A 14662-nucleotide genomic window follows, 5' to 3' on the forward strand; every position below is an offset into this window, starting at 1 on the left:
TAGAGTGACCTCTATCAACACTGGGGCTATCTAAATCTTTAACCTTAAGAATGGAGGCAAAATAGGGGTTGAGACAGGCAACTCGGTACCTAGAACAGCTGTTATCTATCTTCCATAGATAATTAGATGTCATTTGTTAATATCTTCTCATTTTCAACTGGACTCTTTCTTAGTCACACGTAAAAATAGTGGGCTACGTGAGGCATGAGGGAAACCAAAGGCCATATGAAATCTTCCACTTGAACCTAATAAATCACTGTTCAAGGGCACCAGCTCCGATGCACGACACTGGGCATGAAAGCCAAATGGGAAGAAGACTCCCCTGCCTTCCAAAAACCCTGTGCATGGCCTCTAGCGAGAAACCTTTGCTAACGGAGCTGTTTTTGTAGAATGCACACACTCAGCAGTCTATTTTAAAGAAAGGTTGTGAACTTAGGCCCAGCTCGCCCTTCCTTTCTGAGTATTGCGCTCGTTGGCAGGTGGTGTGACACAGAGTGGGCGGTAGATATGTCAACCAGGCGATGAATCCCAGCCAACCAAGCAGGGAAGGGAAAGAGGAAGGTTTGAAGGTCTCTTAGACCCTTGGGGGAGCAGGGGAGGTGCTAACAGTAAACTCACTCTTTGCTGCTATGGCCACAAAGCTAGAGGTCCCGGGCACCCTGGGGTGCCTGAGAAGAAGAAGAAAGGCCTGGTGATTACTTCCAAACAATGAGCCATGGAAAACACCCTGGAGCCCAGTTCTCCTCTGATACTCGGGGTGGTCAGGAGTGGTCCTCAACATGACGCTACTGGCTCACTGGTTTGTACTGCCGGGAGGGAGGTCTCCGGTCTTCAAGGGAACCACTGATCAGACGCAACATAAAAGCAACATAGTAATCTGGGGATAATGTGTTAAAATGTCATGTGAACAAAGAAGAGGTTTGTATAATGGACGTTGTTACCTCTCTTTTATCCCAAGAGGTCCCGGGGTTGCACAAGTGGTAAATGACCTAAGATTGGTAGTTTGAATCAGCAATGCTCTGGAAGAACAGCGGGTAACTTAAATAAAAATTTTTAAAAAGCTACTGTTGAGTCTATTCCAACTCAGAGTGACCTTGTAGGGCAGAGTGGAACTACCAACTCTAAAAAGGAGATTTTCCAAAGGTGCAACCTTCGCAGAAGCAGACCGTCATATCTTTCACTCGTGGAGCGGCGGATGGGTTTGAACTCCCGACCTGTCAATTAGCTGCTGAGTACTTTCATCACTATGCTACCAGAGCTTCCAAAAGATTACCCAAAAAAAGGCACTTCCGTTAAGTAGATGCCGACACACAGCAACCCCATAGAGAGGCCAAGCCTGTACATTGTTCCAGGGTCAGCCAGCCTCATTTTTCTCCTACAAAGAGGCCAGTGGATTTGAGCCACCAACCTTGCAGTTAGCAGTCCAACGCTTACTCAACAGCATCACCAGGGCTGGACCCTGTTATAAAGATTACAGTCAAGATAATGCTATGGAGCAGTTCCACTCTAACGCCCGGAATCGTTATGAGTTGGAATCAAGTGGATGGCATCTTGTTTGTTTCTTGTCCCAAGGATGTTGCTGGTGAACGCCATGGACTCCTTCTGACTCACAGGGTCCCCGGAGCACACATATACCACTTGCTGCCCCACGGGGGCTCCAGGCTGTCATTTTAATGGAGTGGATCACCAGGTCTTTCCTCCCTCAGAAGAACTGGGTGGGTTCTCACCCTCCATCTTTCTGTTCAGAGCGGAGTATTTAACCTTGTCACCACCAGGACTCCCGATACCCAAGCAACCAAACCCACTGCCATCGAGGCGGTTCCCACTCCTGGGGTTTGCTGTCAGGCGCTATTGAGTAGATTCGGACTCACAGTGACGCTACGTACAAAAAAACGAGGCCCTGCCCGGCCCTGCGCACTCCCCACCATCGTGTATGCCTGCGCCTGTTGTCACAGTCACTGGGTCCGTCCATCTCATCAAGGGTCTCCCTCGCGTGTGCTGCCCCTCCACTTTACAAGCATGAGAACCTTTTCCAGAGACATGGAAAACATGACCTGGCAACATGTATGATTCCTACTTATGTGGATTTTATATAGGGCTTCGGAGGCTTTCCATTGCTACTGGAGCAGATAGCCTCGCCTTTTGTCCACGGACTTGCTGGTGGGTTTGAACTGCCACCTTGTTGTTAATAGTGCAATGCTTGCCCCAGATGTCTACCAAGACTTCTTTAGCCCAAGGATAAAATTTAGTAATTACGAACAAAGGCTGGGGAACAGGGCTGCCTGGGCTCAAAGGCCAGCTTGACCTTTGGTCTGCATAGCAACTTCTGGCCTCTGTATACTTTCATAATTGAGAGAGAGAGAAAGAGAAAGAGAGGAAGAAAGAAATGTCATAAGGAAACAATCAATGCTGACCGCTATCAATAACTATCATCACTTTTATCATAATTATGCAATGTGCTTAATGAATGAAAATCAATGTCACAGAATCATAACTTGCTCCACAGTTAAAATAAAGAAAACACACACACATTTTCTTCCATGCAAGTCCAATTTGAAAGGAGAAGACAAGAAACAAACACAAGCAACTACAAATTAAAATAGTCATTAGAAGCAAAGCACTATGGGTTGTAATGTCATTTCTAGGCTTCGGATGGATAAAAACAGAATGACAAAATGAGGATGCCCAGGCTCCTCGTTGTATGGTCATTTCTGGACACTAAGCTGTAAGGAATACTTCCTCGAGGGAAGACACGATTCCAGCCAGCTGTCTTTTCATCCAATATTTACTGATGGCCAACCACGTGGAGGCACAGGTGCACATACTTGGGACACAGTAGGGAATACTATGTGACTGAACACCAGAGAGACTTTGTCTAACCCTAGGGGGTCAGTGAATACCAGAGGCTGCGAGATGTAAGCTAAGATCTGTAAGCTGTGCTAAAAGGGGGCACGGGGTGACTTCAGGAAGTGGGGCGAATATTCCAGGTAACATTGCCAGCAGTGCTTTTGTAAAGGGGACACCTGCTAGGTGGAGATGCCCCCGATACAACCGTTTCACAACCAGCTGCGACTGAAGGGTTGCATCTGAGGAGACGGGGAATTTCCGATGAAGTGCAACCGAAGGGAAAAGACACAGTTGGAGGCAGCAAAGACTTTCTTGAGCTATACAAATATCTACAAACAGGACAGGCAGGGTTAATTTCTCAGGACAGACTAGAAGATGTGACCCGGGAGCACAGTTTAAAGCAGGATCAGGCCAGCAGAAAGCAAGAGCCCAGACAGTGAGAGGGATCACACAGGTGTGCATCACTGTGCGAAGATGGCACAGGGAACTCCTCGTTGGAAAGGTCAAGTAGGCAGCATGAGTCTGGGCATTTTGTTCAGATCATCCAAAAGATTGGGAATGATAGACTGCATCTTCCTGACACTAAATCCTACTGAAATGTAACTGTCTCTTCTATTAATAAGCTGCCCTTACTCAAAAGACTTCAAAGCAGTGATTTACACACCTGTGTTGAGAGCAACCCTAGTCATAATATCAGGAAGGTGGATGTGAACCAAATGCTCACCAGCAGAGGAGTGGATGAGCGCGCTGTGGTGCATGCATACATACATACATACTGCATACATACACATGCACATGCTGATCCAGACAGAAATGAAGTCTTGATACATGCAACAATACGATGGAACTAGAAGACATGCCTGGTGAATATGTCAGGAACAAAAGGACACAGATTGTACGAACTCACATAGATATAATGGCTGGAAAGGGCAAGTGTTGCGAGCACAAAATGTATTCGTGGTAGCTCGGGAAAGGAGGGAGGGCATGGGGGGAGCAACGGTGACGGAGTCTCATATTTGATTAGGCAGGGTTGTACAGTCAATTATTGCATTGCCGTTAACAAACTATACACCTGCTGAAATGGGAATATAAATCTATTAATAAGCCACTGTAAGGCTAAAGACAAAGTATCACTTCAGGGTATCATATCATAACATCAAAGTATCATAACATATCAGAGACAAAGTCTCCCCATTCTCACTTCCAAGGAGCATCCTGGTGGTCTTTCTTCAAGACATTCATTTGCTCTGGCCAGAAAATCAGCATTTTTCACCAACTCCATAATTCAAAGCCGTCAGTATACAACCTTACATTAAACGCATGCATACATAATTTTATATATTAACGTGTTACATTGTACATCATTTATCTGACATTATCTATGAACACACTGTATTGTACATATGTGTATGCATTGAATACATAACACACTATGGCATATGCTATTCCCTACACTTAAAACAAGCTTCGGAGAGAGTACGTCCTAATCCATCCAGATAACTGTCCCACAACATGCTCGTGGCTCAGGAAAGTCTCCCAGAGAGCACACACGAATCAATGGTGGACTTAAAATGAATGAGTCAATAATCTTGTGGTTCAACAAAAAGCTGACAGTCACTCTTTTGAGTTTTGTGGAGAGTGTGGAGAAAAATCAGAGGAGCGATCGAACCCAGGGACAAGTAAGCCAAGCACAGTGTGAGCTAGCAGACCCGGTATAAACCAATGAATGGACGAGCCACATGGGAGACATGCCTGGGCCCAAATAACTGCCACCATACCCCAAGGGCGACGGAGAGGGCTGATGACACTGTGAGTGACAACACAGGGGAGAGGTTATGGCGTTCGAGGACAGAAGGAGCTCTAATCTTCACTGTTTGTTACTGAACTACACTCAAGCAGATCACAGCCAGGTAGAAACGCAAAGTAGTTTGAAGACGTCTTCAGAGGAGGGCAAAAAATGACATTGATTTTTTTTAATTCATTAAAAAGCAGCAGTCATGGGAACAGGAGGAAATTATGCTCCGTCAGAAAACCAGGTGAGTGCCGATCTTACTAAACCAAAAGCCGCCAGGCTGAAAAACAGGAAGACTAAACTAACCCAGGCAAGTGAACATCTATGGGCCCTAGGACCCTCAACCCAACCTCCAGGGAAAGGACGCAGGTACCAATGGGGTGGGGTCACCTAAACCTCCTTAGTGTGCCTCGGGCTGACACAGGGGAAAGGTCTTTCTTCCGTCTGAGAGCCGTGGTGGGTTTCATGCTTACATCAAAGATTTTGGTAGCATACAATAGAAAACCCTCCTATGCCCCCCTTTTCAGAAATTCCTAACACAATATCCATGTTTAACTATTCAGAGGCAGACAACGATCAATGAGTAACTTTGTTAATTTTTTTTACTCTTTGAGTTTTCAAGAATTTAAAGCAAAATGATTGTCCTTAAGGGGACAAGACTTTTAACCTCTCTCCCTGCCCACACCCCACACCCCAAAAAAGTTCAGAGAGAAATTCATTGAATTGGCCAGTACCTGCGCCAATCACCTTGTGATAGGGAAACTAATGTAGCATCCACCCTTCCACTTGGAAGAAGTAAATGAGGCCATTTTCACATTGTTTCAAATTACACTTCAGCTGGGAAATCTGGCAACATTATTTGAGGGGAAGAGCCAACAGTGGACTTCCCAAAGATTAATACTGTGTTTCTGCATCGTGACATCATTGTAGGAACCACCCATTAGCTGATTTCAACACAATTTCTGAATGAAGACCCAACTAGTTGACAACTACTAAATCTCTCCCTCTTCCCCGACCCTGCCCAGCATAAAGGACAGCTTGCATGTAAGGAAACAAATGACAGCTTTCTGACTACAGGGATGCTCACATTTGTACAGACGGATCAAATCGGTTAAGATTTGTGCAGCATCCAGGTGCTAGATTTGGCTTCTCACTCACCTGGATGGTGTGTCATCCCCGTGTGAAGCTTCATACTAGAAATCGTCGTCTTCATGAATCCCCCGGTCCTCTGGACCTAGAGGCATCTAAAGAACAAATGCTTTCTCTGGCTGAGAATCTCCTAATTGCTGAGTCAAATTCAAGTCACTGGGTTCAGCTACTCAGGAGTAATAAAGAGTCAAATAACCAAGTGGCATAAGGTCAAACATAATTGTTCAAAAGTCTTAGTGGGTATATTTTTAAATATAGCATGAAAAAGCAAAACAAAACCAGGCCCTGGTATCCTGTGGGGAGGACAAGTCATCGTCATGGAATGTCAAGTGATGTTCTGAAGGAAATGTCCTCAAAATGAAGCAAGCATTACCTCACCACTCCACCCCACTGATTTATCTACAACCTAGTGCACTGACCAAGTTCAGGTTGCTCGATATGGGAAAACAAGTCTTTAAATGACATTTCTGATGTTGTTGTTGTTGCTAACACACACACACCCATTCCACAGTTCCCACATGGACAGTTAAGTGACACAGGTGGCAACCCTTTTCCACCCTCATGGTCTGAGCCATTGAGGACACGTGAACTCATGCCCACTAAGGGTTCTTTCTCATCTTTCCAGTTGCTGTGGTCAACTGGGTCCCATGGAGACAGTTCCCACAAGGGCCTGACGCTCAGGCAGACCTGCTTGGCTAGGCCAGCTGAACCATTGTTCCACGTTTCAAAGATTCCCGGGCCTCCTTTTAGTTGAAGGTTTAAAGATGATCTCAGGGCAATGGTTTCGTGGGTTCGTCTGTCCTGGATGGCTCCAGAAAGCCTAGTGCCCATGAGAATTTGAAATGCTGTTCTGTATGTTCCCACTTTTAATCAGAAATCTATGGAATCTTTGCTCGAAATGTTCAGTAACGGTAACCAGGCACCATCCAAAAAAAAAGCAACTGCTCAAGGAAGCAATTAGGCACTCTTCTTCTTCTTTTTGTAAAGAGGGCTCGCACAACTCTTCTCACAATCCATCCATCCATCCCACTGTGTCAAGCACATTTGTACATTTGTTGCCACCATCATTCTCAAAACATTTGCTTTCTACTTGGGTCCTCGGTATCAGCTCCTCATTTGTCCCCTGCCCTCCCCAACCCTTCCTCCCTCTCAACAAACCCTTGATCATTTATAAATTATTATTATTTTTGTCATGTCTTACACTGTCCAGTGTCTCCCTTCACCCATTTTTCTGTTGCCCAACCCCCAGGGAGGGGGTTATATGTAGATCATTGTGATCAGTTCTCCCTTCCTCCCCCAACTTCCCCTTCCCCTCCTGGTATCACTACTCTCATTACTGGTCCAGAGGGGTTTATCTGTCCTGGATTCCCTGTGTTTCCAGCTCTTCTCTGTACCAGGGTATATGTTCTGGTCTAGCTGGATTTGTAAGGTAGAATTGGGATCATGATATTGGGGGGGAGGAAGCATTTAAGAACTAGAGGAAAGTTGTATGTTTCATTGTTGCTACACTGCACCCTGACTGGCTCATCTCCTCCCTGTGACCCTTCCGTAAGTGGATGTCCAGTTGCCTACAGATGGGCTTTGGATCTCCACTCCGCACTTCCCCTCATTCACAGTGATACGAATTTTTGTTCTCTGATTAGGGATACATTCTATACCTCCCTCCCTCTCCTTCCCAGTAGAGACCAGTATTGTACCTTGGATGTCAGCTTGAAAGCTTTTAACTTGGGGGAGGGGGGTTCCCACAAAGATTAACAGCCCCAGAGTGTTGACTTTAAAAGAAGGTGCTCTCTCTTTGTTGGCTCTGGAGAAAGGTGCTTGTCTCCTTTCAACATCCTTGGGTCCAGCATTCTTTGAAGATCTCCTCTATCCTGGCATCCATCTAGGAGGTTCCAGGAGGTTCTCAGTACAGGGACCCCAGATCCAAAGGGCATGGTACCCTCCCAGCTCCTCTTTCTTGGAGATAATCAGGGCCCTTCTATCGGCTCACTTCTCTCTCCTTTTATCTACTGTAAGACTGAAGATGATGCAGCCCACACCTATCTCAGGGAAACTCCCCTGAGCACTGGATGTGGGTTGTTCCCTGAGTCAGGCAGTTCCATCTCACCCTATGCTTCTTATAACTGATTGGCTGCTCACATCATGGGGGATGATAACATCAATAGAGAATGGCCAGATTACATCACAGCATAGCTGCCAAAACACTGAGCCTCGGGGCCCAGTCCAGTTGACAGGTTTTGGGAGAAAAACAATTCTATCCATGAGAGTCACCTACTTTGCAGCATTTGGTTTCAAGACCAGCAAGAAACTAAAATATTATTAGTATTGATATCCATGGAGGGGAACGCAAAGAAAGTTACATATGTGAACATGTAGAGACTGGTTCATGTTACATCACTTGAGTTCAAAGCTCAGTCCGACTACGCCCAAGTGGGAGGACTATGAGCCCGTTAGAGTACTTACTGGTCAATGCCTAAACTTCCTCATCTGAAACGAAGGGAAATGAGCCATGAGGATAAATTAACTAATACTTGAAAAGAGCTTAGAACACTTTCTGGCACAGAGTAGTACTCAGAAAATAGATGATAGATAGATAGATAGATAGATAGATAGATAGATAGATAGATAGATAGATAGATAGATAGATAGATAGATAGACAGATAGACAGATAGATAGAATTAAATTTTGTACACACTCATGTATACACACACGTTTTGTTAGCTACCTTCACACACATTATGAATTAAAGATACTACTCAGAAATGTGCAATGTTATCCAAATTATTCCTCTTGAATCAAAGGCCCAGAGGCACTGTGTGATCAGCCAACTTGTGACGGAGCCAGGACAAGAGCCCTGTGCTGTCTCGCTGCAAAACCTTACTGTGTTCCCGCAAGCACTGCTGTCCTCCGAGGAACATCTCCCAGCATGCTGCCTTCAAAAAACTCTGATGTTCTCTCTGAGCTGGGACGACAGTGTGCACTCGGGGCAGCGCTGCGCAAGACAGACCAGAAACCCACCGTGGGCGGCAGTGTCCTCCTCCAACCCAGCCATCCCTGCTCACGCGGATCGGATGGAGCTAGACCATGGAGTCTTTTCTTCTCATTCACCCTTCAAGGCACTTACTCCCATCTTAGACTCCCGAAGAGCCCCCACTTGACCTCCTCTACCCTGTCGGCAAGTCAGAAATCTCACTCTGAACACCAACTGCGGGTGAGGCACTGAGCCAGGTAGGGTCTGACAGGGGGCCAGTTTCACCTTCTACATGGAATGATATTGGACAAGTTCAATCACTTTATAAATACATCTGGCCTGCATTGCTGTCTCCAGAAATCACCTTCATTGAGACGGACAAAATGAGGCTCATCGCTGCGCACTGAGTGGATCGGCGGAGGGCTTCCCTTCCGCATCTGCAGCGCTCGCGGCTGGGAGTTTCGATCGTGAAGAACCTGGGAGAGCAGCAGCTCCTGGTGCCCCAAACGCACGGCTGTGGCGGCCACTTTGTAGAGCCATGGCGGCCTCACAGAACAGAGTAGAACTGCTCCGTGGGATTTCTGAGGCTGTACATCTTTATGAAAACAGACAGCCTCATCTTTCTCCCACAGAGTGGTCAGTGGGACTTAACTACCAACCTCACAATCAGCAGCTCAATGTTTGAATCCACTGTCTCACCAGGATTCCTTAGGTGTCCGTCAATGGCTTCGAAGACTCAAAGATTCTCATCGAAGCCTGGAACTGTCACAAGTGAGCCAAGGAAACCGAGCTGAGAAGGAGCTAAAAAGAAGCCATCGGCAGCAGTGAGAATGAGAGAGATTTGGGGTTGTTTGGTTTGTTCCTCTCTGGTTCTTGTTCTTGTTGCTTGTCGTCACCTGGAACCTTCCCCAGAAGCCCCAGAGAGGCCAGATGGCAACACGACTCTGCTCACCGATGGGTACTGGCCCTTCCTGCCAGGACTCCTCGCGTGGATGAGAAGTGTTATGGATTGAATTTTGTCCCCCTAAACCATGTCCTATAGTCTTAATCCTTGTACCTGTAAATATGTCTGTCTCCTGCTGGGTTCCATATGTGTATCTAGAGAAAGAGGTTTATATCAAGGAAATGACTCACACAGCTGTGGACACAGGCAAATTCCAAGCCAACAGGCTTTTTTCAACAATGTCTACTTCCATTGGAATCATTCCTCATCCACAAGGACCTCTTATCATGAGGGATTAGTAGATCACTACTGCTATGCCTCTGGGAATCCTGGCTCAATCAAAGTGCTACAAAACCTTAACTAATGTACTCTAAATATGACTCTATTTGGAAGTGGAATGTTTATTTTTCATCCTGTAATAAGGTCATACAGTATAAAAACCAAGCCCACTATCATTGAGTCACAATTATAGCCAGCCTAGCCCTGGTGGCACAGTGGATTATGTGTTGGGCTGCTAGCCTCAAGGTCATCAGTTCAAAACCACCAGGGCTCTGCAGGAGGAAGACGAAGCTTTCTACTGCCGTTAAAGGTTCACAGCCTTGGAAACCCGCGGACAGTTCTACCCTGTCCTATAGGGTTGCTATGAATTGACTCAACTCAATGGCAGTAAGTTTGGGTTTGTTTGTTTTTGTTTTTTTTTGGGGGGGGGTGGTGTCTAGGGAAAGTAGAACTGGTCCTTAGTTTTTCTGATACTGTAAATCTTTCTGGGAGTAGACAGCTTCATCTTTCTTCTGTGCAGTAACTGGTGGATTTGAACCACTGACCTTGAGGTCAGCAGCCCAATACCAACCCACGGAGGGCTCATGCCTTCCTTAGGGTAGGTCTTAAACCTTATCTCTTCTGAGGAGTGTCTTCTTCAAAGAACAGACCAGACTCAGAGACAACCAAGGTGAGAGGCAGTTAGTACCTATAAGCAAAGATCGTCCGCAGACACCGGAATCTAGGAAAGAGACCATACAACCAAGAAACAATTTGGACCTTCAGCCTTCAAAGCTGCAAAAAAACTGATAGCTCTTGTTTAAAAGGATTTCTGTTGCAGCAGCACGGGGTAAGCAGGAGAGCGAGGCAGCACACCGTGAAGAAGCTGGACTCTAGGCATCTCCTTTCTTTGGCCTACATCCCAACACCTAAAGCGGGAGCAGCAAGGTCAAGCCTTTCCATAGGAAGCTGAGGAGCAGACGTTCTCATGAAAGTGGGACTGGGCTCCACGTGATGAGCAAGAAGCCACTGGGCACACTGACCAGAACTGGTATACGCGGCTGAGAGCAACACTAGTCACGTGTGCCTGGGAGCAGACAGGGCTTATGCGCCTGAGCTCTCAACCCCAAAGAATCCCCGTGGCTTGTTGACCCCTGTCGCTAACTCTAAACCCTATTGCCTGAAGCCTGGTTGGTAATCCTGGGAGAATCTTATCATTAAGTGTAAAATCGTATCCGTGTTGGAATCTTTCATAATCTGTATATCCTGCCTCAGGAGCTCTGGTGGTCTAATGGTTACACATTGGGCTGAGATCTAAAAGGTCGGCAGTTCAATCCTACCTGTCACACTTCGGGAGAAAGATGGGTTATCTCCTCCCACAAAGAGTTGCTGGCTCAGAAACTCACAGGAGCAGTTCTACCTTCTCTCCCGTAGACTCAACATGAGTCAGAATCAATTCGATGACATTTGAAATGAATTGTAAGCTGCCTCCGTTCACTTGAGTAAGAATTACTGCCCAATACACATACACATAGAAACACACCTCAAAGGAAGGTTTTCTTTTATTATTTAGAATTATTATTTCGGTGATCAAACTCTTGTCAGCGTCTTTAGAATGCAACCACTGCCTGTTCATCTCTCGCACGTGTGGATTTTCATTTTGGACTCTTTTAGGGCGAGGCTCCAAAGAATTCCAGTCACAAAACCAAACTCTTCATATCCTAGTAATTTCAGTCCCCATTGATATCAAAACACTTGGATTTCACCCCAACATAAACCAACAAAAGTCCAGCCCCATCACCACTGAGTCCATTTCAATTCCTACTGACCTGATGGAAGAGAGTAACACATGTCCTGTATGTCCGGCTTCCCAGGCTGGAATCTTTATGGAAGCAGCCTGACATCTCTTTCCCCAGTGGGTGAACTCGAACTGCTCACCATTCGGTTAGCAGCCAAGGGTTGAGCCACTGTATTGCCAGAACTCCTTGTAACTGTCCCAGGAAGAGGGGAGTCAATCCCAGCTGCCATTCCCTCTTCGGAGAAAGGGGGAGGGCGGCTGTCTTGAAAGTCACTGGCTTCCCTCCATGCTCCTAAGCTAGCCTCTCATTCCCGGACGAACTCTGTCTGTGCCTCAGTCACCCTTCCCAGGGTGCTGAGGCAAAAGTGGAGCTGCGATGACATCATTGCAACCGCTCAAGATAACTCACTGAAGAAAACTAAAAGTCGTCAAGGGCGGGAGCTCTCATAAAACATACCCCAATCCTAAAAGCAGACGTTTCATAAGCTGTAAGTCAAGCCTGGCTCTTTGTCTAGAGTCAGAAGAGGACTGTGAAGTCACTTTAAACACTGTCGGTTAATTACATTTCCTCACGGTGCAAACACTGGGCTTGGTCCCAGAAGGACTTGCTTCCACTGCCCTCCTAAAAAGAGGATACTAGTGCTATTAACGAGAGAGGAAAAGTGATAGATAGAAGCTTCATTACAACTGAATATTCTTTTCCAAAAAGAAAGAAATCTTAAGAATATTAATTTTATCTAGGCAAATTAAAACAAATCACTCCCTTGAAACAGCAAACTAAAACATTCCATCCAGAGTTCCTTCGGTATAGACCAGCGGTTCTCAACCCCTGGGTCGTGAACCCTTTGGGGGTCAAATGACCCTTTCACAGGGGTTGCCTAAGACCATCGGAAAACACATATTTTTGAGACACCACTCCTCTATCCATCTCCAGGCAGGTTCGCCCACATGCAGATACGCCCACATACAGGTACCGAGCATGAAGACTGTTACCCATGCTACACCATGCTTCAAGACAAAATTTCATTTATTTGTCATTAGAAATCAATATTTCACAATCTATAATTATATCTTGTTTTGTGATGAATCACTATGCTTTAATCATGTTCCATTTGTAACAATGAAAATGCATCCAGCCTATCAGATATTTACATGGCGATGCAGAACAGTAGCAAAATGACAGTGATAACGCCACGATGACAATAATTTGAAACATGAGGAACTGCATGAAAGGGGCACGGCCTGAGGAAGGTTGAGGACCCCTGCTCTTGCTGTTGACATTATAGCTTCTCAAAAGTTCCTTCACTGCAGTTGATGAAATTCAAACCACTCAGTGAGCTTTTGCTGCCCAGTCACTACGTACAGCTTTGGTGGCAGAGTGGGTTATGTGTTATAAACCACCCATTTCTCCACAGGAGGAAGATGAGACTTCTGAGGCATTCTGAAGGGCCAGTGACATTCAAGACAGAGAGGTCAGTTCAGAAGGTCACAGCAGCTATTTATGGGGATTCAGAGGAGTGGTCATGATAGATTTTCTCAGAGGATGCATGGCCATTTTAATCAAGTTTAATAAAAATTAAAGACTATTGTGATGGGGGAAAGCCAGAAAAGTTGGGCCAAGGGTTTTTGTGGGGGTTTTTTTCCCCATGACAACAATACACGTTGAAATGGAGCTGGCTCGCCCCAGGATGACAAGGTGTCAAACCAAGAGCACAGATTCCTTCAATGACGGGTTAAAATCTCCAAACCAAACGCACTGCCAGCCCGTCGATCCCGACTCACAGCACCTCTGCAGCACTGAGCCGCGCTGCCTCTGTGGGGTCTCTGAGACTGTCAGTGTGATGGAGTCAAAGCCTCGTCTCTCTCCATTGGAGCAACTGGTGTCTCCGACGGCTACCACTGCCGTCAGACGGACACACGCCTAGAGGGAGGATATGTCCTGAAACAACTGCCTCCCGTTTGGACTGGTTTGTTTAAGAAAGATGGTTACCATTTTACAGCAACCCTTTTGGCTTATCCTTCAAAGAGATGAACTGGGTGAGCAGAAGACAAAATTGCAAAAACAAACACACACTCGATACCATCAAGTCAATGCCGGTTCACAGGAATTCTCTAGAACAGGGTAAAACTGCTCCTATGAGTTTCTCAGACTAAATGTTTCTGGGAGTAGAAAGTCCCGTCTTTCTCCCGAAGAGCAGACTGGTGATTTCAAACTGCCCGTGTTGTAGATGGAAAGCTAAATCCATAACCACTATGCCACCAGGGCTCCTTAACAAGATGAGAGAACCACATTAAAGTTAGACCGTGCAGTGGACCTGCAGAAGGCAAAGCAAAGATGATCCATGGGGACAGGAACTGCTAAACACAATGTTTCTTTGCATGCAAGCACCATGCCATACTTCATTGTCTGATCGAGACCCCTCCAGAGAATAATCTTATTCATAATTCAAAGGGGGCTTTTGAGCCACCTGTATGCTTACATTGATTTTACAAGTAAAACAAGGAGAACATTATCCCCATGTATTATAGATAAATTTGTAAGATGTTAACTAACATACTAATAGACTGGGAAAGCTGTGTTGGGTTTAAAACCAAAACCTGAAACTGCTTAATAGAAACATTTAAGAAAAAGAAAAACAATCACTACATTATTATTTGCCCCAAATAATAATGGGGCAAGACTTGGGGATCAAGTCTTCAGAAAGAACCCATCAGGGCAGTGTGACAAAGAAAACTAAGCAGATCCATCTCCAAAAAAATGTTTTTAAAAGACCAATAGACTCAAAGATAAGGATCATGGTCTGACTTGATGACAAATGGAATCAATGTTGTGGAAATACAATGCAAGAATGGCTCAACTGAAAAAGACCTTGGAATGAGTTTCCACGATAAAAAAATTAATG

Source organism: Tenrec ecaudatus, chromosome 3 (genome assembly GCF_050624435.1).
Source record: "Tenrec ecaudatus isolate mTenEca1 chromosome 3, mTenEca1.hap1, whole genome shotgun sequence".
In the NCBI taxonomy this organism is placed as follows: domain Eukaryota; kingdom Metazoa; phylum Chordata; class Mammalia; order Afrosoricida; family Tenrecidae; genus Tenrec; species Tenrec ecaudatus.